Source organism: Saccopteryx bilineata, chromosome 4 (genome assembly GCF_036850765.1).
Source record: "Saccopteryx bilineata isolate mSacBil1 chromosome 4, mSacBil1_pri_phased_curated, whole genome shotgun sequence".
In the NCBI taxonomy this organism is placed as follows: domain Eukaryota; kingdom Metazoa; phylum Chordata; class Mammalia; order Chiroptera; family Emballonuridae; genus Saccopteryx; species Saccopteryx bilineata.
Window position 1 is genome coordinate 35,518,360 of NC_089493.1, and position 25,486 is coordinate 35,543,845.

Genomic DNA, 25,486 nt, shown 5'->3' on the forward strand with positions numbered 1-25,486 from the left:
CTCACCAGCTCGAGCACAGGGTCACTGGCTTCAGCGTGGGGTCACAGATGTAATGCATGGTCGCTGGCTTAAGCCCAAAGGCTGCTGGCTTAAGCCCAAGGTCGCTGGCTTGAGCAAGGGGTCACTGGCTCAGCTGGAGCCCACCAGTCAGGGCACATATGAGAAAGCAATCAATGAACAAATAAGGTGCCACAACAAAGAACTGATGCTTCTCATCTCTCTCCCTTCCTGTCTATCTGTCCCTTCTCCTGTCTCTGTCTCCCTCACTAAAAACTAAATAATAATAATGGCTGAAAAGTTCTCTAAACCAGGAGAAATAAAACAGATATCCAGAAATATCATAGAGCTTCAAATAAAATAAAACTAAACCAAGACACATTATAATTAAACTGTCAAAAGTTAAAGAAAAAAAGAATCTTAAAAGTAGCAAAAGACAGCATGACCTTATAAAAGGGAAATATGATTATCAACAGATTTTTTCAGCAAAATCTGAAAATTTTTAAATGGTGGTGAAAGGATTTGATTTGGGGCAGTGAATACACAGTGCAATGTACAATTGATATATAGTATTATAGAGTGGTATACCTAAAACCAACTTAATTTTATTAACCAATGAAAACCCAATAAATTCAATTTAAAACAATATGAAAAGGTTTTTCAAGATTGGAGATCCTGGCATGATATAGTCAAAGTGCTAAAAAAAAACAAAACTGCCAACCAAGAATATTCTCCCTATCAAAGTTCTCCTTAAATATAGAGATAGCATTTTACAGGCAAATAAAAACAGCAAAAATTCATCAACAATAGACCAGACTTACAAAAAATGTTAAGATTTCTTCAAGCTTCAACAAAAGAATGCTATTTAGTAACACATTAAAGTATAAATCTCACGGGTAAAAATAAATACACAGTGGGCCCTGGCCGGTGGCTCAGTGGATAGAGTGTCAGCCTGGTATGTATATGGATGTCTCAGGTTCAATTCCTGTCAGAGCACACAGAAGAAATGACCATCTACTTCTCCCCCCACTTTTTCCCCTTTTCTCTCTTTTCCCCTCCCACAACCAGTGGCTCAACTGGTTCAAGGGTGGCCCCATGCTGAGGATAGCTCAATTGGAACATATCATCCTCGGGTGCTAAAAATAGCTTGGCACTCAAGCATCAGCCCCAGAAGGGGTTGCTGGGTGGATCCCAGTCAGGACACATGTGGGAGTCTGCCTCATTATCTCTCCTTCTCTTACCTTAAAAAAATAAATAAATAACACTTTAATTCAAATGAATCTCATTTGTAATGAAATGGGTAAATATAAATCTAATATGAAGGCTAAAAGAGAAAAGCAAAAATAGATATAAATTCTGACATCAAACCATAAAACATGAAGGGATAGAATAAAAATATAGAGCTATATTATGCATTTGAGCATACCTTGTTTTAACTTAAAATAGACTTCCAAATAAAAGATGTTTTATACATACCTCATGGTAACCACAAAGCAAAAACCTATACTCAACACACAAAAGATAAAAATATAAGCATGCCACTACAGAAAATCATCAATCATCAAATCACAAAAGGCACAAAGAAATAAGGAAAAGAGAAATTATAGAATAGCCAGAAAACAAGTAACCAAATAGTAAAAATAAGCCCAGAGCTATCAATAATTACTTTAGATTTAGGCGGACTAAGTTCTCAAATCAAAAGACAAAGACTGGCTGAACAGATAAAAAATAAAAATAAAAATAGTGTCAACTCTATGCTGCCTACAGGAGACACACTCAGTTTTAAGAACACACAGAGACTGAAAATAAAAAATGTAAAAAGACATTCCATGCAAATGAAAATCAAAAGAAAGCAGGGGTAGCTACACTTATATCAGACAAAATTATAAGTTCCAGCTAAAGACTAATAAAAGAAAAAGAAATTTACTATATAATGATAAAGGGGTGAATCCAATCGATTACATTTGAGAATATATATCCACCCAACACAGAAGCACTTAAATATAGAAAGCAAATAAGAACAGAACTGAAGAGAGGAAAAGACAGCCTAACGATAACTGTAAGGGGCCTCAATACTCTGCTTTTAACAATGCATAGAGCATCCCTGAAAGAGTATTACTATGAAAACATTAGACAAATTACACATTTAGACCAGACAGATTTAACAGATAATTACAAAATATTCAACAACAGCAAAATATACATTCTTCTCACGCACATGCGGAACATTCTCCAGAAGAGAACATACATTAGGCCACAAAACAATTCTTAATAAATTTAAGAAAGCTGAAATCATATCAAGCATCTTTTCTGACCACAATGGTATAAAACTGGAAATTAATTACAAGAAGAAAACTGAAAAATTCACAAATATGTGGAGATTTAAGAACATAATTCTGAACAACCAAGTGTTAATAAAAAAATCAAAAGAAAAATTAAAAAATATCTTTAGACAAATGAAAATGGAAATTCAACATACTTAAAACTCATGCAGCAAAGCAATAAATGCCCACATTAAGAAAAAAGAGCTCAAATATACAACCTAAATTTATACCTGAAGAAAATTTAAAAAGAACAAAAGAAGCCCGAAGTCAGTAAAACAACTAAAAATAAAGAAGTAAAAATCCCTAATGAATACAGATGCTAAAATACTAAACAAAATACTAGCAAATCGAATACAACAACATATTAAAAAAATAATACATCATGATCAAGTAGGATTCATCCCAGAATCTCAAGGATGGTTCAACATACGTAAAACAGTTAACATAATACACTATATCAACAAAACAAAGAACAAAAACCACATGATCTTATCAATAGACGCAGAAAAGGCTTTCGATAAAATACAACACAATTTTATGTTTAAGACTCTCAACAAAATGGGTATAGAAGGAAAATATCTCAACATGATAAAGGCCATATATGATAAACCATCAGCTAACATCATATTAAATGACACAAAACTGAAGGCTTTCCCCCTTAAATCAGGAACAAGACAGGGTTGTCCACTCTCTTCACTCTTATTTAATGTGGTACTAGAGGTTCTAGCCAGAGCAATCAGACAAGACAAAGAAATAAAAGGCATCCATATCGGAAAAGAAGAAGTAAAGGTATCACTTTTTGCAGATGATATGATCCTATACATCGAAAACCCCAAAGAATCCACAAAAAGACTACTAGAAACAATAAGCCAATACAGTAAGGTAGCAGGATACAAAATTAACATACAGAAGTCAATAGCCTTTCTATATGCCAACAATGAAACAATTGAGAACGAACTCAAAAGAATAATCCCCTTCACGATTGCAACAACAACAACAACAAAAATACTTAGGAATAAACATAACAAAGAATGTAAAGGACTTATATAATGAAAACTATAAACCATTGTTAAGGGAAATTGAAAAGGATATAATGAGATGGAAGAATATTCCTTGTTCTTGGTTAGGAAGAATAAATATAATCAAGATGGCCATATTACCCAAAGCAATATACAAATTTAATGCAATTCCCATCAAAATTCCAATGACATTTTTTAAAGAAATGGAGCAAAAAATCATCAGATTTATATGGAACTATAAAAAAACCTGAATAGCCAAAGCAATCCTAAAGAAAAAGAATGAAGCTGGGGGCATTACAATACCTGACTTCAAACTATATTATAGGGCCACGACAATCAAAACAGCATGGTATTGGCAGAAAAATAGACACTCAGACCAATGGAACAGAATAGAAAGTCCAGAAATAAAACCACATATATATAGTCAAATAATTTTTGATAAAGGGGCCAACAACACACAATGGAGAAAAGAAAGCCTCTTCAATAAATAATGCTGGGAAAACTGGAAAGCCACATGCAGAAGAATGAGTCTGTCCCCCTGTACTAAAATTAACTCAAAATGGATCAAAGATCTAAACATAAGACCTGAAACAATAAAGTACATAGAAGAAGACATAGGTACTAAACTCATGGACCTGGGTTTTAAAGAGCATTTTATGAATTTGACTCCAAAGGCAAGAGAAGTGAAGGCAAAAATTAATGAATGGGACTACATCAGACTAAGAAGTTTTTGCTCAGCAAGAGAAACTGATAGCAAAATAAACAGAAAGCCAACTAAATGGGAAATGATATTTTCAAACAACAGCTCAGATAAGGGCCTAATATCCAAAATATACAAAGAACTCATAAAACTCAACAACAAACAAACAAACAATCCAATAAGAAAATGGGAAGAGGACATGAACAGACACTTCTCCCAGGAAGAAATACAAATGGCCAACAGATATATGAAAAGATGCTCATCTTCTTTAGTTATTAGAGAAATGCAAATCAAAACTGCAATGAGATACCACCTCACACCTGTTCGATTAGCTATTATTAACAAGACGGTAATAGCAAATGTTGGAGAGGCTGTGGAGAAAAAGAAAGCTTCATACACTGTTGGTGGGAATGTAAAGTAGTACAACCATTATGGAAGAAAGTATGGTGGTTCCTCAAAAATCTGAAAATAGAACTAACTACCTTGTGACCCAGCAATCCCTCTACTGGGTATATACCCCAAAAACTCAGAAACATTGATACTTAAAGACACATGCAGCCCCATGTTCATTGCAGCATTGTTCACAGTGGCCAGGACATGGAAACAACCAAAAAGCCCATCAATAGATGACTGGATAAAGAAGATGTGGCACATATACACTACGGAATACTTCTCAGCCATAAGAAATGATGACATCGGATCATTTACAGCAAAATGGTGGGATCTTGATACATTATACGAAGTGAAATAAGTAAATCAGAAAAAAACAGGAACTGCATTATTCCATACGTAGGTGGGACATAAAAGTGAGACTAAGAGACATTGATAAGAGTGTGGTGGTTACGGGGGGGGGGGGGGGGAGAGAGAGGGAAAGGGGGAGGGGGAGGGGCACAAAGAAAACTAGATAGAAGGTGACAGAGGACAATCTGACTTTGGGTGATGGGTATGCAACATAATTGAACGACAAGATAACCTGGACATGTTATCTTTGAATATATGTATCCTGATTTATTGATGTCGCCCCATTAAAAAAATAAAATTATTAAAAAAAAAGAAGTAAAAATCCATGGATATAAATGAAATAGAAACTAAAAAGGCAATAGAAAAGTTAAATGAAACTAAATGCTGATTTACTGAAAAGATAAACAAAACTGACAAATCTTTAGCTAGACTTACCAAAAAAATAGATGACTCAAAATTATGAAAGAAAGAGGAGACACTACAACTAATACCACATATATACAAAGGGCCCTAAGAGACTACAATGAACAATTATACACCAAAAAAATTGAACAACCTAGAAGAAATGGACAAATTCCTAAAAACATACAACCTACTAAGACCAAATCATGAAAAACAGAAAATCTGAATAGACTGATTACTAGAAAGGGGATTAAATGAGCAATCAAAAACCTCCCGACAAAGAAAAGTCAAGGACCAGATGGCTTCACTAGTGAATTCTAGCAAACATTTATAAAGAACTAATATCAATCCTTCTCAAACTTTTCCAAAAAAGAGAGGCTGGAACACTTCCAAATTCATCTTATGAAGTCAATATTACTCTGATACCAAAACCAGACAAAAACACTACAAGAAAAGAAAATTACATGCTAACATCTTTGACAAACATAGATGCAAAAACCTCAACAAAATAATAGCAAACTTAATTCAACAATATATTAAAAGGATCATACACCATGATCAAGTGGAATTTATTCCAGGCATGCAAAGATGCTTAAATATATATAAATCAGGGATCCCCAAACTGCGGCCCCTTGAGGCCATTTTTCCGGCCCCTGCCACACTTCCGGAAGAGGCACCTCTTTCATTGGTGGTCAGTGAGAGGAGCACACTGAAATACTGGTCAGTTTGTTGATTTAAATTTATTTGTTCTTTATTTTAAATATTGTATTTGTTCCCATTTTGTTTTTTTACTTTAAAATAAGATATGTGCAGTGTGCATAGGGATTTGTTCATAGTTTTTTTTTTATAGTCCGGCCCTCCAACAGTCTGAGGGACAATGAACTGGCCCCCTGTGTAAAAAGTTTGGGGACCCCTGATATAAATCATTGTGATACACCACACACAAAAAAATGAAGGATAAAAATCATGTATCATCTCAACAGATGCAGAAATCATTTAACAAAATTCAACATACATTCATGATAACACAACAACAACAAAAATAACCCTCAACAAAGTGAGTATAAAAAATGTAAATCAACATAATACAGGCCATGTATGACAAGCCCATAGCTACATCAAGCTCAACAGAGAAAAGCTTTTCTTCTAGGATCAGAAACAAGACAAGGATGACCATTTACCACTTTTATTTAACACAGCACTAGAACACCTGGCCAGAACAATTAAGCAAGAAAAAGGGGGGAAAAAAGTATCCAAATCAGAAAAAAAAGAGGTAAAACTATCACTAGTTGCCAATGACATATAGAATATCCTAAAGACTCTACCAAAAAACTTAAAACAACAGATTCATTAAAGTGACACGATACAAAAACCAGTTGTGTTTACAGATACTAATAACAAAATATCAGAGAAATTAAGAAAACAATTTCATTTACAAATGAGTTGAAAAGAATAAATATCTACAAATAAATTTAATGTAGGTGAAAAATTTATTTACTGAAAACTATAAGACACTGATGAAAAAAAATGAAAATACAGCCTGACTGGTGGTAGCACAGTGGATACAGTGTTGATCTGGGGTACTGAGGTCCCAAGTTCGAAACCTCCAGGACTCTGGCTTGAGCATTAGGCTTACCAACCCCCACATCACCAGATGCCTGTGGCAGCCACCCCTAGTCCATGTATCTAACATTCCCTCCTATAACTCGGGGCTGGTGCCTTTCTGGTCTCAGCCCATCTGCTGGCAGAGGCTTTAATAAACTTTTTCCTTAAAAAACCTCTCTGGCCTGACCGGGCGGTGGCGCAGTGGATAGAGCGTCGGACTGGGATGCAGAGGACCCAGGTTCGAGACCCCAAGGTCACCAGCTTGAGCGCGGGCTCATCTGGTTTGAGCAAAAGCTCACCAGCTGGACTCAAGGTCGCTGGCTCGAGCAAGGAGTTACTCGGTCTGCTGAAGGCCCATGGTCAGGGCACATATGAGAAAGCAATCAATGAACAACTAGGGTGTTGCAATGCACAATGAAAAACTAATGATTGATGCTTCTCAAATCTCTCCGTTCCTGTCTGTCTGTCCCTGTCTATCTCTCTCTCTGACTCACTCTCTGTCTCTGTAAAAAAATAAATAAAATTAAAAAAAAAAAATTCAAGAAAAAAAAAAAAACCTCTCTGGCCTCATTCCTCTCAGCATCTGACCTAACAATTATTATGTACACACACTTTAAATATCTTAAAATTTTATTTGTCAATTATACCTCAATAAAGCTGAAAAAGTGAAAAAAATCACATGTATTTATGGAACCTTTTTTTTTTTTAAAGAAAGAAGGAAACAGGAAGAGAGAGAGATGAGAATCATCAACTCATAGTTGCAGCCCTTTAGTTGTTCATTGCTTCTCATACATGCTTTGACGGGGGAGGGGGGTTGGCAGGGGAGGAGGGGGCTCCAGCTCAGCAAGTGACCCTTCGCTCAAGCCAGCAACCCAGGATCATTTTAATGATCCCATACACAAGTTAGCGACCTTGGGGTTTCAAACCTGGGACCTCAGCATCGCAGGTCAACACCATTGCAGGTCAGGCTCTATGGAACTTTTTTGAATAACTGATTTGTTAATTTAAAAAATGTCCTACTTCCTCGCCCCCTCCACACACACCCCCTCCCCCCCCCCCCAGTTACCATCACATTCTTGTCCATGTCTCTGAGTCTCATTTTTATGTCCCATCTATGTATGGATTCATATAGTTCTTAATTTTTTCTGATTTACTTATTTCACTCCGTATAACGTTATCAAGGTCCATCCATGTTATTGTAAATGATCCAATGTCATCATCTCTTATGGCTGAGTAGTATTCCATAGTTTATATGTACCACAGCTTTTTAATGCACTCGTCCACTGACGGACACTTGGGCTGTTTCCAGGGGCCAAGGAAGGAGAGAGGGGGGGTGGGGGGGGGGAGGGGCACAAAGAAAACCAGCTAGAAGGTGACGGAAGACAATTTGACTTTGGGTGAGGGGTATGCAACATAATCAAATGTCAAAATAATCTGGAGATGTTTTCTCTGAACATATGTACCCTGATTTATCAATGTCACTGCATTAAAATTAATAAAAATAAGATTTTAAAAAATTATCACAGTTAAAAAAAAATGTCCTCAGGCCCTGGCTGGTTGGCTCAGTGGTAGAGCGTAGGCCTGGCATGCAGGAGCCCCCGGTTCGATTCCCGGCTAGGGCACACAGGAGAAGCACCCATCTGCTTCTCCACCCCTCCCCCTCTCCTTCCTCTCTCTCTCTCTCTCTCTTCCCCTCCCGCAGCCAAGGCTCCATTGGAGCAAAGTTAGCTCGGGTTTGGCTCGGGTGGCCTCTGCCTCGGGCGCTAGAATGTCTCTGATCACGACAGAGCGACGCCCCGGAGGGGCAGAGCATCGCCCCCTGGTGAGCATGTCGGGTGGATCCCGGTTGGGCACATACGGGAGTCTGTCTGACTGCCTCCCTGTTTCCAACTTCAGAAAAATACAAAAAAAAAAAAAGTGTCCTAAACAACTACTTTCTATTGCATTTTTTTTTTTTTTTTGTATTTTTCCGAAGCTGGAAACGGAAGAGAGACAGTCAGACTCCCGCATGCGCCCGACCAGGATCCACCCAGCACGCCCACCAGGGGCGATGCTCTGCCCCTCCGGGGCGTCGCTCTGTCACAACCAGAGCCACTCTAGCGCCTGGGGCAGAGGCCAAGGAGCCATCCCCAGCGCCCGGGCCATCTCTGCTCCGATGGAGCCTCGCTGCGGGAGGGGAAGAGAGAGACAGAGAGGAAGGAGAGGGGGAGGGGTGGAGAAGCAGATGGGCGCTTCTCCTGTGTGCCCTGGCCGGGAATCAAACCCGGGACCCCTACACGCCAGGCCGACGCTCTACCACTGAGCAAACCGGCCAGGGCTCTATTGCAAGTTTTTATTTCTATCTGTGGGTAGCAGTAATTTCTATAAAAAATTTCAAGAGTAAATGAAGATACTATTTTCTTGAGAAGAAATAAAAAAGGATAAAGCCATTCAGGGTTCCCAAAATTCAAAGATATCAAGACAAAAAAAAAATTTATTTCCCATAAATTTAAAGAAAACAAGGATAGTAAGATATGCTTCATATTACCAAATATTATAAGTGGAGGTAAATGAGGTTCAAGGAACAAAATAATATATTACAAAGAATAGATTCTTACCAGTTATTTACTATTTAACTGCAGACAAAGCTGTTAATCTAACTTTCTCTGAATCTCAAAAAGAAAACGCTATATTATTGTAATCTTGTGTTTTTTGCAGAAAATCATAAATAATTTTCTCATAATTTATAGAAAAGTACTTAATTATATGACAATACTAAAATACATATTTTAGTATTACATATGACCCACTTACCCTGTGAGCCTCACAATAAATCAAATATATTTTCCATAGCTGTGATGTGTATATACATGTTGAAATAGCAGATATATTATTTTTCATATATCTTTTTTCCATTCAAGCTAGTTTTGAAAAATACAAGATCTGTGGGGAGCTTAATTAGAAAAGAATAAGAAACTTATTTCTCTTTCTATATTATAAAAAGTTGAAAAGAAATGCCTCAATAATCCTAAATATGGTGGCCAAATATTCTTATTTTCCTAATATCTGCATAGGTCAATGTTTTCTATGAATGCTAACAAACTGTATTAAAATTAAAAACTAAGCAAACAATCCAAGAGAAATAAAGGAAGCCATAAAGCAAGTGGAAAACAAGCTGGTAATAAGATTTACTGTATTTTTCACTCTAGAAGATGCATTTTTTTTCCCTTAAAAGTGAAGTGGGAAATGCCCGTGCGTCTTATAGAGAGAAAAATACGATATTTTATTAAATATTTTAACACACCATTTGGTTCAGAATATTCTTTTTCTTATTTTCCTCCTTAAAACCCTAAGTGTGTCTTATGGTCAGGTGCGTCTTGTGGAGCAAAAAATACGGTACATATTAAAACAGGACAAACACCATTTAATTTTTTTTTCTTCTTTTTCTTTTTTTTTATTTAATTAATTGTGTTTACATAGATTCTAGGGTCATCCCAAATGCATCCTCCCCTCTCCCATATTCCCCTTAACATCACCCTTGTCCCCCTCCCCACAATGCCCTCCCTCCTTCACTTCAGGTTTATCCCATCCTATCATCCCCTTTCCCTCTGTCCTCTTTTCCTCTAGTCCCTTTGATGGCAGAGAGACAGACTTCCACATGTGCCCAAAACAGGATCCACCCAGCAAACCAACTATGGGGTGATGCTCTGCCTATCTGGGGCCATTTCTCCATTGCTCAGCAACTGTATTTCAGCGCCTGAAGTGAGGCCATGGAGCCATCCTCAGCACCCCAGGCCAACTTGCTCCAACCGAGCCATGGCTGCAGGAAAAGAAGAGAGAGAGAGAAAGCAGAGAAGGAGGGGTGTAGAAGCAGATGGTTGCTTCTCCTGTGTGCCCCAATCAGGAATCAAACCCGGGATATCCACATACCAGGCAGATGCTCTACTACTGAGCCAACCGGCCAGGGCAACACCATTTAATTTTAAAGCATAAATTATATTTACAAGGGATGGATTCACCTATAGTCAAAAAGAAATCATATGAAGCTGAGACAACAATTCACCAAACTCAAAAAAGAACAGTGTTAAGCACCTAGCTACTAGAACCCTGAATGCATTAAAAAGATACAAAAGAAGAGCTGATCCATTCAGCCACAAGCTGAGCGCCCTGAAAAGTACAGGTAGACTTTGGAAGGTTGGTACGCATACATACCAAAGTTTGCAAACCAGCTATCAAAAATGATCTCACTTGACTTCTACTAGAATCATCACAGAAGAATAAGGCAGAATTTTAAAAGTCAACTGCAATTTAAGTTGAAGATGTATCATCAACTAAAATAGCTGCAGCAAAATCCTATTCAAATTTGCCTTCTAACCATATGTCTACTTTGAAGCTTTTCATTATCATGCATCACTGTTTCATCTACTGCAGAGCACCTACATAACAGGATCCAAAACACTGTGCAAAGAAGGCAGGGAGCAAAACCTGAGAGAACTTTCCAGCACTACGAAATACTTAATTCATTGTTCTTTGAGGTATCATAAAGATACTGCCTTCTGAAATCAAGAGATAGAAAGCACTCTAAAATTATGACCAGGATAAATTGTCTTTCTACTTGGGGTGGAGATTGGTGAGGTAGTTGGGAGAAGACGGCAAGAGACAATGATAGAAAACCTACAGTGCCTGACCGGGCGGTGGTGCAGTGGATAGAGCGTCGGACTGGGATGTGGAAGACCCAGGTTCAAGACCCCGAGGTCGCCAGCTTGAGAGAGGGCTCATCTGGTTTGAGCAAAAGCTCACCAGCTTGAGCCCAAAGTCGCTGGCTCGAGCAAGGGGTTACTCGGTCTGCTGAAGGCCCACGGTCAAGGCACGTATGAGAAGGCAATCAATGAACAACTAAGGTGTTGCAATGAGAAACAAAAAAATAATGATTGATGCTTCTCATCTCTCCATTCCTGTCTGTCTGTCCCTGTCTATCCCTCTCTCTGACTCTCTCTCTGTCTCTGTAAAAAAAAAAAAATCTACAGTGAAGACACTAAAAAATGGAAGTTTTACACCGGCCTTCGCCAGGGTCCTTTCGCCCCACAGCTGCTTCTCCCCTTCCCTCTTGGTAAAATCCAAATCGTACAATGGCTGTTAGTCTACAGCAGTGGTAGTCAACCTGGTCGCTACCGCCCACTGGTGGGCGTTCCAGCTTTCACAGTGGGCAGTAGTGGAGCAACCAAAGTATAAGTAAAAAGATAGATTTAACTATAGTAAGTTGTTTGATAAAGATTTATTCTGCCAAACTTGGCGAAAATCCGACATAAAGTACTTGGTAAGTAATTATTATTATATGCTTTAACTTGCTGTAACTCTGCTTTATAAATTTTATAAAGTAAAGTTACTTCCCTACTTTATAAATCACCATTACTGTGGAACTGGTGGGTGGTTAGTTAATTTTACTACTAATAGAGATACAAAAGTGGGCGGTAGGTATAAAAGGGTTGACTACCCTTGGTCTACAAGATCACTTCTCTGACAGTCATCATTGACCAACTAATCCCCAAACTAGTTGAGCTATGCCTGAGCCCCTAATGCTAAAGCTCTATAAAAAAAGTCTACTATCCTTCCCCAAGTTACAACTCTCCTCCTGAGCCTTTTTGTGTCCAGCATTTTCCAATATAGTCTAATGCTGACAGTGGCCTGCGCAATGTTCTTTTAAACTGTGAAATGTTCCAGGAGGTCATCACAACAAGAATTTGCTTCATCTTAATTTTTTGATGGGTTCCAAGGTAACTGTGGGCACTATTTCTATGTCCATATAGACTTACTAGAGAAAAACAGGCAATAGTTTCCACTGGTCATTTAAAAAAATAATAAAGACAAAGAGAAACATTTATTAAAAGTCTAACTCGTCTGACCAGGCAGTGGCACAGTGGATAGAGCATCGGATTGGGATGCAGAGAACCCATGTTCCAAACCCCGATGTCACCAGCTTGAACACAGGCTCATCTGGCTTGAGAATGGGTTCACCAGCTTGAGCGCAGGGTTGCTGGCTTGAGCATAGGATTATAGACGTGACCCTATGGTCATTGGCTTGAGCCCAAAAGTTGCTGGCTTAAAGCCCAAGGTTGCTGGCTAAAAGCCCAAAGTCGCTGGCTTGAGCCCAAAGTCACTGACTTGAGCCCAAGGTCGCTGCCTTGAGCAAGGAGTTACTCGGTCTGCTGTAGCCCCCAGGTCAAGGCACATACGAGAAAGCAATCAATGAACAACTAAGCTGCCGCAACAAAAAATTGATGCTTCTCATCTTTCTCCCTTCCTGTCTGTCTGTCCCTATCTGTCCCTCTCTCTGACTCTGTCAAAAAAAAAAAAAGTCTAACTCACTGCTATGTAGTTTTATGGAATTTATTCTATTTACTTCTCATTACAATCCTTGGGATAAATATTCTTATGTTCATTCTACAGATCAGAAATCTGAAACATATACGGTAAACTTTGTTATGAGTATTTTACCAAAATAAAAAAAGGGAAAAAAGTATGATGGCAATGACTACAAAAAACAAGAAATTCCCCAAATGCCTATTAGCTGGTAAATGAATAAGCTAACTGTAGTATATCCACACAATAAAAAACTGTAGTATATCCACACACAATAATAAAAAAAAAAGTAGAAAAATAAAAATAAAAAAAGAACTACTACTTTGCACAACATGGATGAATCCAAATCTTTCATGCCTAGTGAAAGAAGCCAGACTTTAAAAGCTCAAGAATTTAAATGATTAAATTCTATTAATCATTTAATAGAATTAAATGATTCTATTTAAATGACATATTAGAAAAGGCAAACTAACAGGACAAAAACTACATCAGGATTGCTCAGGATTTAGGTGGACATGAGAGAATTTAGAAGATTATGGTGATGAATATACATTTGTCAAAACTCAGACTCAACATTAAATACAAATAAAAATTTTAATGTATGACTGAAATCTGGCAAGAATGAAACTTTTAAAAGTAAGCTACAGTCAAAAATTTTAAGATGAGCTATTTTCAGTAGCATATTTGCCATATAACAATGTCAAAAGTACAATGTACCATACATACTCAGCCACAAAATTTTTAATCCAGCCTCTTACTTTAAAGTACAAAACTATAACTGCTCACAAATATTAGGGGATATACGGTGGTCCCTTGTCTATCGTGGGGGATTAGGTTCCAGAACCCCCCGTGACGGGCGAAAATCTGCGAAGTAGCAACCTTATATTTATTTTATTATTTATATATATTTTAAGGCTTTATAAACCCTCCCCACACTTTTTTTTTTTCTTTACAGAGAGAGAGAGAGCTAGACAGGGACAGACAGACAGGAACAGAGAGATGAGAAGCATCAATCATCAGTTTTTCATTGCATGTTGCAACACCTTAGTTGTTCATTGATTGCTTTCTCATATGTGCCTTGACTGAGGGCCTTCAGCAGACCGAGTAACCTCCTGCTTGAGTCAGTGACCTTGGGTCCAAGCTGGTGAGCTTTTTTTTTTTTTTTTAATTTAATTTTATTTTTGCATTTTTCCGAAGCTGGAAACGGGGAGGCAGTCAGACTCCCGCATGCGCCTGACCGGGATCTACCGGGCATTCCCACCAGGGGGCGATGCTCTGCCCCTCCGGGGCATCGCTCTGTTGCAACCAGAGCCATTCTAGCGCCTGAGGCAGAGGCCACAGAGCCATCCTCAGTGTCCGGGCCAACCTTGCTCCAATGGAACCTCGGCTTCGGGAGGGGAAGAGAGAGACAGAGAGGAAGGAGAGGGGGAGGGGTGGAGAAGCAGATGGGCGCTTCTCCTGTGTGCCCTGGCCGGCAATCGAACCCGGGACTCCTGCACATCAGTCCGACGCTCTACCACTGAGCTAACCGGCCAGGGCCTGGTGAGCTTTTTTACTCAAACCAGATGAGCCCGCGCTCAAGCTGCGACCTCGGGGTCTCTTTTTCCGCATCCCAGTCCGACACTCTATACACTGTGCCACCGCCTGGTCAGGAACCTCCCCACACTCTTATAAACCTTTCCCACACTTACTTTGCTTGTTTTACCACAAAATAATTAAAATAATAAATATATAAAAATATCTATATACTGCAAAATCCCGCAATATAGCTAAAAATCCGCAATACAAAATGAGATATATACAATTTAAAAATTCACAATATAGTGAGACTGTGAAAAGTAAACCGCAATATGGCAAGGGATGACTGTATTTCAAAATGAATATGAAGCAATAAAATATCCTCTAATTTTTGTGAGCAGAATATTACAAAGGAAATAAACCATTTTTCATGCATTACATATTATACATAGTAAGTAGTCAGAAAAATTTTAAACTAATACATAATTTAATACGGTTTAGACTGACTTGGTCTTTCTACTTCACTGGTACATACATATGTAGGTTCAAACACAAAACTAATCATTTCTCAAAATATCAACATATAATTGGAACAAGTAAGTGCTGTACACAAAATGTACTAACCTGAATTTCAGTTAATGAACAAAGGCAATAAACCACTTTATTCTGAATGAAAACACCATCAGGGTCATGGGTGCTCTCTTAGCAAAAGCAGCAATCTAGAATAAAAGAAAAAATACATAAAATTAAGACCTAACCAAATTTCAGTTGAGCTTATTATAGTTTTTTTAATCCCTTTTTTCTTTCTTTATGTAGCCAGTCATAACATGTAAAATGTTTGTATATTCATTTATTCTGCAAGCAGTGCTTTTCAATCCCCAATTAAAAAACAGGTTTTCATTTTGCAAATTTCACTCAAATATAGTAACATTCAGTGTCTTAATCTGTTTCATAATTCATCTTAAAATAAGTCTACACCTATAAAGCTTGCTTTGTGAGTACAAAATTCTTTAATTTTGTCTACTTTTTAAAATATAGGGTAATCTGAAATGTCTCTTTTATATTAATGCTTAAAATCTTCTATATCCCCCCACTCCAATTAGCTAGGCAACCTAATTTCTGACAATCTTCTACACAAACTTCCATCAAGTCAATTTAATTTGCTTACTTTCCACAGAACAACTTTCGGCATTCTCAGCTGTCATCATGCAATAATATATCATTCCTTCTTTTTAGAACAGGGACTTTTTCTCCATTACCTCTTTGTCAATCAATACACATCAGTGAAATTTTTCAAAATCCAGTCACTCCACTCCTTCTTGAAAGCTGATATAATCATTGTATACTCCATTAATCCTTGCTAGAATATTCTGCTGCCTTATATGTGTGCTATCTCATTTCATCTTCTCATTAGAGACCCTATCTCCTACTTCTTTTCTCACTGCCGCTCCATCATCTACAACCATGTTTGGCACAGAAGTAATCATCATGACTGATCGACAAATGAAATGGTCATTAGTAACTACCTCTACATTCCACAAAGCTGGCTAGATTTTTTTTTTTTTTTTTGGTATTTTTCCAAAGCTGGAAATGGGGAGAGACAGTCAGACAGACTCCCGCATGTGCCCGACCGGGATCCACCCAGTACGCCCACCAGGGGGAGATGCTCTGCCCCTCCGGGGCATCGCTCTGTCGCGACCAGAGCCACTCTAGCGCCTGGGGCAGAGGCCAAGGAGCCATACCCAGCGCCCAGGCCACCTTTGCTCCAATGGAGCCTTGGCTGTGGGAGGGGAAGAGAGAGACAGAGAGGAAGGAGAGGGGGAGGGGTGGAGAAGCAGATGGGCGCTTCTCCTGTGTGCCCTGGCCGGGAATCGAACCTGGGACCCCTGCACGCCAGGCCGACGCTCTACCACTGAGCCAACCGGCCAGGGCTGGCTAGACATTTTAAGTACAATACCCATCAACAAATTTTCTATAGGCATCTCGTATTTACTATGGCCTAGCCAAACAGTATTAAAGTGAAGCATTTGTAACTAAGACAAACTTTTCTCACAAACCATTTTCAGTGTTCAAGGCCAGGAACACTATTCTTTTTTTTTGTTTAATTGTGCTTAGCTTATTAACCTGAAACTGGACTATAAACATATTCCATTAGTTATAAATTTTTATATTTATATCATCAGATTCATAAAAAACAATTATCAAATTCATTTACATTCTAAGGTTTCTATTTCTCTTTTCCTGAAATAACTTTGTAGCTCAGTCCTGGACATTGAGAAACTACATCTAAATTTCAGAAATATAGATACATTTCAAAAATTTACTATTTCGTAACAAGAAATAAAAATTTAACCAATAACCCCATAAAGTAAGACTTCCTGCCAAACCAAACATTGCTATATAAAATAATTTGAAAAATAAACAGCACATTATTTTATTCATTGTTTTTACTTCCTACTTGAACTTTCATTAATATATAACTCAATAAATGCTTTTTATGGGCATTAAAAAATGTGAAAAATTAAAATAAGCCATCCTTAATTATAGTCAAAGAGATACAAGAATATTATAATACCTATTTACTATTAACCTTTTAAAATATAATTCTATGCCGTAATTCACTAAAATGATCACTTTTATGCATGTCAAGTTGCTAAAGAACTAACTATAAGGAATTAAGGACCTAATGGTATGCTACTGAGTGTTTAATATATACCAAATGCCGTAATTAAGTACTTTACATAAGCTACTGTTAAATCATTTAAAATCTCATAACTACCCATAATTATCATCTCCATTTTATTTATTTATTTATTTTATTGATTTTTAGTAAGAAAGGCATGGAGAGAGAGAGACAGGAACATCAATTTGCCCCTGTATATGCCCTGATTGGGTACTAAACACACCTCTGTGTTTTGGGACAATGTTCTAACCAATTGAGCCATCTGGGCAAGGCTCATCTCCATTTTAAAGTTGAAGAGACAAATTCAGTTAATAAATGGTGGGGTTAGAATTTGGACTTAGCTCTGACGCCAAAACCATAGGTTTTTTCCACTCTACCAAATTACAATATAGATTAAAAGTTAGGTTTCTATCATTAATTAATAAAATATCAGTAATACTATCATTCAGTCTCAATTATACAAAAATGTAAATTATCTGCAGTACATGGCTTAATCCTAAACTCAAAATATATAATCCCTGATGGATACAAGCTAGTAATATGCCAAACATTTCATATTTGGCTTCTGACAAGCAACAAGGATCTCATATATAAAAATAGGCAAGCCAGCACAAATGAACAGGATATTCCAAAATATTATATATTCAGAGTTCAGAATGCACTTTCCTTTTATATAAAAACAATACTAAAAATGGTAATTCTATTTCCAGGCTAGCCCACATTTAAATAGTAATTCATCAACTATATAAACACACACATATATATATAAATACAGAAATGTGTGTGTGTGTGTGTGTGTGTGCGCGCGCGTGTGCGCGCGCGTGCGGGGGGGGGTAATATTCTGAGTTCTAAATTGTAATTCCAGGAACTCATTTGCCTCCCTGTTTGTCAATGAGAGCAGAGATATCCCTGACACCAGTGGCAGCATGACAACCTTGCAGAGAGGCAGGTATTCAGTAGCAGAACCTAAGGTCAAAGAGTAATTAATTAATAGTACCTGCTGGAAAATCTGATCATATAAGAGAAAGCATTCCTCCACATAGATATCACTCACTATATTAACTAGTGTCACCCTAATAAATTCAATTAAAAAAAATAAGGCCCTGGTTGGTTGGCTCAGCAGTAGAGCATAGCCTGGCATATGGAGGTCCCGAGTTTGATTCCTGGTCAGGAAACACAGGAGAAGTGACCATAAGCTTCTCCACCTCTCCCCTTCTCACTCTCCTCTCTCTCTTCTCCTCCCACAGCCATGGCTCAATTAGCATGAGAAAGTTGGCCACAGGCACTGAAGATGGCTCCATGGCCTCTGACTCAGGCGCTAAAAAATGGCTCCAGTTGCAATGGAGCAATGGCCCCAGAGAGGAAGAGCATCGCCCTCTAGTGGGCTTGCCAGGTGGATCTCGGTTGGGGTGCATGCTGGAGTCTGCCTCTCTGCCTCCCCTTCTTTCACTAAACTTATAAATGAATGAATGAATGAATGAATGAATGAATAAATAAATAAATAAATAAATAAATAAAATGATGGTTACTACTGGAGAAAGAGGCAGTTATGATTGGGATAGAGTACACGGAGAGCTGCTAAGATAGTGGGCAAAGTTCTACGTCTTGACCTGGATGGTAGTCATAGTTGTTCACTTTCAATATATTAAACACATTTGTTTTGTGTGGTTTTCTGAATCTGAGCTTCATTTTACAATAAAATAGTTTTTAAAAAAAGAGAGGATTCTAACAGACATAGTTGAAATTCCAGCTACTGCATTCTTGTTCTGTGCTCCTAGGCAAGACTTCTAATACCTCTATGCTTCAATTTCCTCATGTGTAAAATAAGGAAAATAATACTTAACCGTAATTATAAGCAAAGTATAGTTAAAATGTTTAGCAAACTTCCCAACAGACAATATTTCAATAAATGACAGTTATTACCTATTTAAAAACTGTGAAGTTGTATAGGGTGACCACCCAAATTTTTGTACGCAATGATTATAGTACTAATTGTTTTAATATAAAAGATTTTCAGCATTACCAGTCACTCTGCATGTAAATCCTTGAAAGTTACAAAATATCTGAGAAAACATCAGAAAGTATTAATACTTACATAAGATTATTTAGCCAGTAGTTACACCAAATGCCTTAAAAAAGACATATAAATATATCATTGGTTTTACTTTTTAAATTAACATAGAGTAGCCTGACTAGGCTGTGGCGCAGTGGAAAGAGCGTCGGACTGGGATGTAGAGGACCCAGGTCCGAGACCCCGAGGTTGCCAGCTTGAGCGCGGGTTCACCTGGTTTGAGCAAAAGCTCACCAGCTTGGACCCAAGGTCGCTGACTCGAGCAAGGGTTACTCAGTCTGCTGAAGGCCCGCGGTCAAGGCACATATGAGAAAGCAATCAATGAACAACTAAGGTCTCACAACGAAAAACTGATGATTGATGCTTCTCATCTCTCTTCATTCCTGTCTGTCTGTCCCTGTCTATCCCTCTCTCTGACACTCTCTCTCTGTACCTGTAAAAAATAAAATAAAATAAAATAAATAAAAAAATTAAAATTAACATAGAGTAAAATTGACTTTGGCGGAGGGGAGTGGGAGTATACAGTTCTATGAATTTCAACACCTATCTAAGTGTGTATAACCACCCTACTCATGACAAAGAACAGTTCTATCACACCAAAGAACTCCCTCATACTATCTCTATAGCCCACTTTCTCTGAACCCAAAACCTCTGCACCAGTGATCTGGTCCCCCACCATTATAAGTTTATATTTTCAAGAATATAATGGAATCACAGACTGGCTTCTTTCACTAAGCATAATGCTTTAAGATTTCATCCAAGTTGTTGCATCTATCAACAGTTGGTTCCTTTATATTACTCAGTAGTATTATATAGTGTATCCATTCACACACTGACATTGGGGTTGCTTCCAATTTTTGACAACTAGGAATACAACTGCTATAAACACTCTGGTACTAGTTTTTGAGGTAACACAGTCACATTTCTTTTTGACAAATACCTGCAAGTAGGATTTCTAGGTTTTTTAGAGCTCCTTAGGTAGCTATTCTGTATAGCCTCTACAGACTCGTCACTGACTGATGGCCTACCAGAACGGGGTTTCTCCACCAAACTGCAGGTTTCCTTCAACTGCTTGTCCCACCGAGTAATATTATTCCTATGTGGTGGCGCTTCGTTATAAATGCGCCGATATTCACGTTGTACTTTGGTCACGGATTCGAATTTAGCGAGCCACAGAACACACTGAACTTTCCTCTGTACCATCCACATCTTGACTGGCATGGCCGTGGGCTGCTCCGCTGTTTACACCGTGTTATGTCATCATCTGTGCATGCGCACATGCTGCCACATCATCCTACAGAAACTGGAAGGGTTTTCCTTTTATTTGGTGCAGATTTCACATTTCTATCATCTTTTGTTGCTTTCCTGTGACCAGTCAAAAGTGCACCATGACTTTATGGACACACTGTATGTTTAACTTTTTAAGCCCCCACCAAATTGTTATGCAAAGTAGCTATATAATTTTGTATTGTGTAAGAGTTTCAGTTGCTACACATCCTTGCCAGTGAAGTACTGTCAAATGCTTTTTCCTTTTTTTTGATTGATTGGTTTTGTTTTGCTATTCTAATAGGTATGTAGTCATATCTTTTTGTGGATGTTTTTGAGGAGTGGGGGAAGAAGGGAGAGAGATGAGAAGCATCAAATCATAGTTGTGGCGCTTTAATTGTTCATTGATTGATTCTCATATGTGCTTTGACCAGGGATTCCAGTGAGGCCAGTGACCCCTAGCTCAAGCCAGCAACCTTGGACTCAAGCTAATGACCTTAAGCTTCAAACCTGCGACCGTGGGATCGTGTTGAAGATCCCACCCTCAAGCTGGCGACCCCTCACTCAAGCTGGTGAGTCCACACTCACATTGGAGACCTCGAGGTTTTGAACCTGGGACCTCAGCATCCTCTAGGACAATGCTCAATCCGCTTACTATGCCACTACCAGTCAGGCTCTTTGTGGTTCTAATTGGCATTTCCCTAATTGCTAATGATGTTGATAGACTCAGTTTCTTTTTTTTTTTTTTCACTATTATATTTAATTCAACTTGTTAAAGGACTATGTTTAATATTTTAGCACTCAGCCTGTTAATGGAGTGAAATAGTTTTATAAACTAAACTAAGCTTGATGTCTTTTCACACTCATTTACAAGACTAAAGATTTCAAATTGGCTTCACAAGAAATAACAAAAAATTTATGCAAACATTTTCAATTCATTAGGTATTAAATGGATTCAGATAAACTCAACTTGTAATAAACTGATTTTTGTATTGTAGCTTTTCAATAAAAACTGAGAAAATTATGCCTGACTAGTGGTGGTGCAGTGGACAGAGCATCAACCCAGAATGCTGAGGTCCCAGTTTGAAACCCTGAGGTCACCAGCTTGAGTACAGGGTCACCAACTTGAGCATGGGATCATTAACATAATCTCAAGGTCGTTGGCTTGAAGTCCAAGGTGGCTCGCTTGAGCAAGGAGTCACTGGCTTGGTTGAGCAGCCTGCCACATCAAGGCACACATGAGAAGCTTTCAATGAACAACTCAAGTGAAGCAACTACCAGTTGCTTCTCATCTCTCTCCTTCTCTCTCCCTTCTGTCTGTTTCTTTCTAAAAAAGTCAATTAATTTTTTTAATTGAGAAAATAGCTTCTTTTTCAACTTCCTTCTACTCATCTTTCCAGAAGCTCCTTCCATAAAATAACCTAAGTGTAACATTATCACTCAACATTTACTGAGTGCTTATTTTGTGCTAGGCAATATGCTAGACCTTAACTATACAAATACACTAAGTCAAATGACCCTGTCCTCAAATAAAGTATTCATAATTTTTTTTAATTTACTACTTCCTTGTTATTTTAAAATAGTCTTTCTCTTTTAGGACAGTTTTAGATTCAAAGAAAAATTCAGAAGATAGCACAGAGTGCCAATATACCACCCTCCCATCAGTTTTCCCCTCTTATTAACAATTTACATTAGTGTGGTATATTTGTTAAAAATTAATAAGCCAATATTAATATATTATTATTAACTAAAGCCCATAGTTTATGCAGATTTCCTTCATCTTTACCTAATACCCTCTTTCTGTTACAAGATCCTATCCAATATACCGCATTATATTTAATTGTCATGTCCCTTTAGGTTCCTCCTGGTTTCACAGTTTTTCAGACTTCCCTTTTCTTTAATGACTTGACAGTGATGAAGAGCACCAAGTAGGACACTCCTCTATACCATACTTTTTTTTTTTAACAGGGACAGAGAGAGAGTCAGATAGAGGGATAGATAGGGACAGACAGGAACGGAGAGAGATGAGAAGCATCAATCATCAGTTTTTCATTGTGACACCTTAGTTGTTCATTGATTGCTTTCTCATATGTGCCATGACCACGGGCCTTCAGCAGACTGAGTAACCCCCCGCTCAAGTCAGTGACCTTGGGCCCAAGCTAGTGAGCTTTTTGCTCAAGCCAGATGAGCCCGCACTCAAGCTGGCAACCCCGGGGTCTCGAACCTGGGTCCTTCCGCATCCCAGTTCGATGCTCTATCCACTGCACCACTGCCTGGTCAGGCCATACTCATTTTTAAACATAAAAAAATTTACTCTTTAAATAAATTTCATTGTGAAACAAAGCTTGTTGAAATTCTTAAAAGTACTAATCAATGTACATGTATATTTCCTACAAATGAAAACAGAAAATGGTCACTATTCTAAGGTACAGTACTATAAACTATAATTAAACTGAGATCTATACCAGCAGTCCTCTAACTTCACAACCTGTTTACAAGGTCTCCACATACCAAGTAAGGAAGGAAATAAATTACAAAAATTATAAATAAAATTAATTACTTGTCAATTTATTATCTCTAAAAAATATCTTGTCACTTATCTATCTAAATAAGAAATTAACTACTAAAAATTCATGTAAAATACATTCATTCTTTATAATTTGCTTATATTTATTCATATTTTCCTCTTATTTAAGTGGCAGATATGGTTTTTATTATATTATAAAATACAATTCTAGTTCTGTGACCTTGAGACTAAAATAATTACTACAATATTTCATTGTTATAAATTGCTGCATAAGTTTCTCCTCAATGTCACTTAGGTCAAAGTTACTTCTCATCTACAAATGAGATAAATGGACTACGATATATGACAAACTCTAATGCTTGTGACTTAGATACAAGCCACAGATGTCATAAAATCTAAGAGTTTAAAAAAAAAAAAAAAGGCCCTGGCCAGTGGCTCAGTGGATAAAGTATCAGCCCAGAGTATGGATATCCTGCATCCGATTCCTGTTCAGGGTACACAGGAGAAGTGACACTCTGCTTCTCCCCCGCCCTTCTCTCCTTCTTTTCCCCCTGCAGCCAGTGGCTCAATTGGTTTGAGCGTGGCCCTGGGTGCTGAGGATAACTCCATTGGAGCATATCAGCCTCAGGTGCTAAAAATAGCTCAGTACTTTAGCATCAGCCCCAGATGGGGTTGCTAGGTGGATCCCAGTCAAGGTGCATGCAGAATCTGCCTCATCATCGCCCCTCCTCTCACCTTAAAAAAAAAAAGACCTTAAATCACCAGGGAACTTAAGTCTTTCTCAGCAAGAGGGACTCTGGATGGATGCATTTTAAGGTAATTGTTGACCTTAGGACACAGAAGTCATTGATAAGCTTGGTAAATTAGGTTTTTATCAAGGGGAAATAATACAAATCAGGTATGTTGCAGCAAGTGCTAATCATTACAAATCTAACCCAAAGGTTGCCACCTTGAGCACAGGCTCACCAGCTTGAGCGTGAGGTTGATGGCTTGAGCGTGAGATCATCGACATGATCCCATGGTCGCTGGCTTAAGCAAGGGGTCATTGGTTCAACTGGAGCCCCTCGTCAAGGCACATAGGAGAAGCAATCAATGAACAATGAAAATGCCACAACTACAAACTGGTGCTTCTCATCTCTCTCCCTTCCTGTCTGTATGTCTTAACTCTGTCTCTCTCTGTCTCTGTGTGTGTCTCTCTCTTGCTTAAAAAAAAAATACTTGCTCAGAATACATGCATGAGTCTAAAGTTGGACATATATCTTCAGCTGCATCTCAAGAGCAAGTGCTTCCTCTTCTCATCAGAAGCAAGCAACACAGATGGGCATTTTTTAGACATGATGAGATGCAAAAAAAACCCAAAAACCAAATATCAAAAAAATGCTCGCAACACAGTACACTGTAGGGTTATCAGTTGTTTACCCTCACGATTACTGTGATTGCATGGCTAACTGGGAACTGTGGCTTGCATCACAAGAAAACATCTTACCACATATTGCTAGTCCAGGAAAATCAAAATTCATAATTTGAAGTATGGTTTCTCCTGAATGTGTATTGCTTATACACCATCATAAAGCTGGGACCAGTGGTATACTGGAGTCAGGAGTTAGAAAGGGGGCTGTCTGAAACAGCCCCTGTAGTCAACTAGAAAAGAAATGCCAACCAATTGGCAATATTTCTAGCACAGTTTCTAAATAATTGTTCATCTCATTTTCACTTAACTAGCAAAAGGACAAAAATTCTTTAGTCTATTTGACTTGATCAATACTCTTTTGTAAAGACAGCCTTCTATATTCTGATCCTAGGTGATGATATTCTGTCTTTCCCATTGTGTATTACTCCATCTTTTTCTTTGTTATGTTACAAAACTTTTAAACTAATTTTAATGCTTTACTGTGGTTTTAGTCTTGCTTTGATGCTTTGCTTAAATATCAAAGTAGAATCTGATTACTCAAGAAATCCTTAATATCAATTTTCTAGATAAGTATTTGAGAGAACTATATAAAGAACAGCAATTCTAAACCTAGAAATGGCTATATCTTCTGCCAGCTGCTCATTTATTATGATTAAAAATAAAATGCCCTGGGAAAATATGATAATCATCTTTAATATTTTGAAGCTTCAGTAATTACAAAAAGAAGTGTCTGTTTTCCTTTACACTGAAATTTTTCCCATTACATAATCATATTTAGATACTTTATATGTACTACAAATTCAGTGGGACATTTAAAAAGAAATATGACATAGTATACATTAAAAAGAATACTGTTGCCTGACCAGGTGGTGGCGCAGTGGAT

The 25,486-nt window shown here is 38.0% G+C and overlaps 1 protein-coding gene across 3 annotated transcripts in view; it reads right to left on the bottom strand.

Moving 5' to 3' along the window:
• FUT8 (fucosyltransferase 8) overlaps positions 1 to 25,486 on the bottom strand; it is a 251,441-nt gene that overhangs the window by 206,776 nt on the left and 19,179 nt on the right. For all 3 annotated transcript variants that reach the window (XM_066275887.1, XM_066275886.1, XM_066275888.1), the window contains exon 2: positions 15,270 to 15,364. The gene's annotated coding sequence lies outside the window, so the exon portion shown is untranslated. The remainder of the gene's footprint in view (positions 1 to 15,269; positions 15,365 to 25,486) is intronic.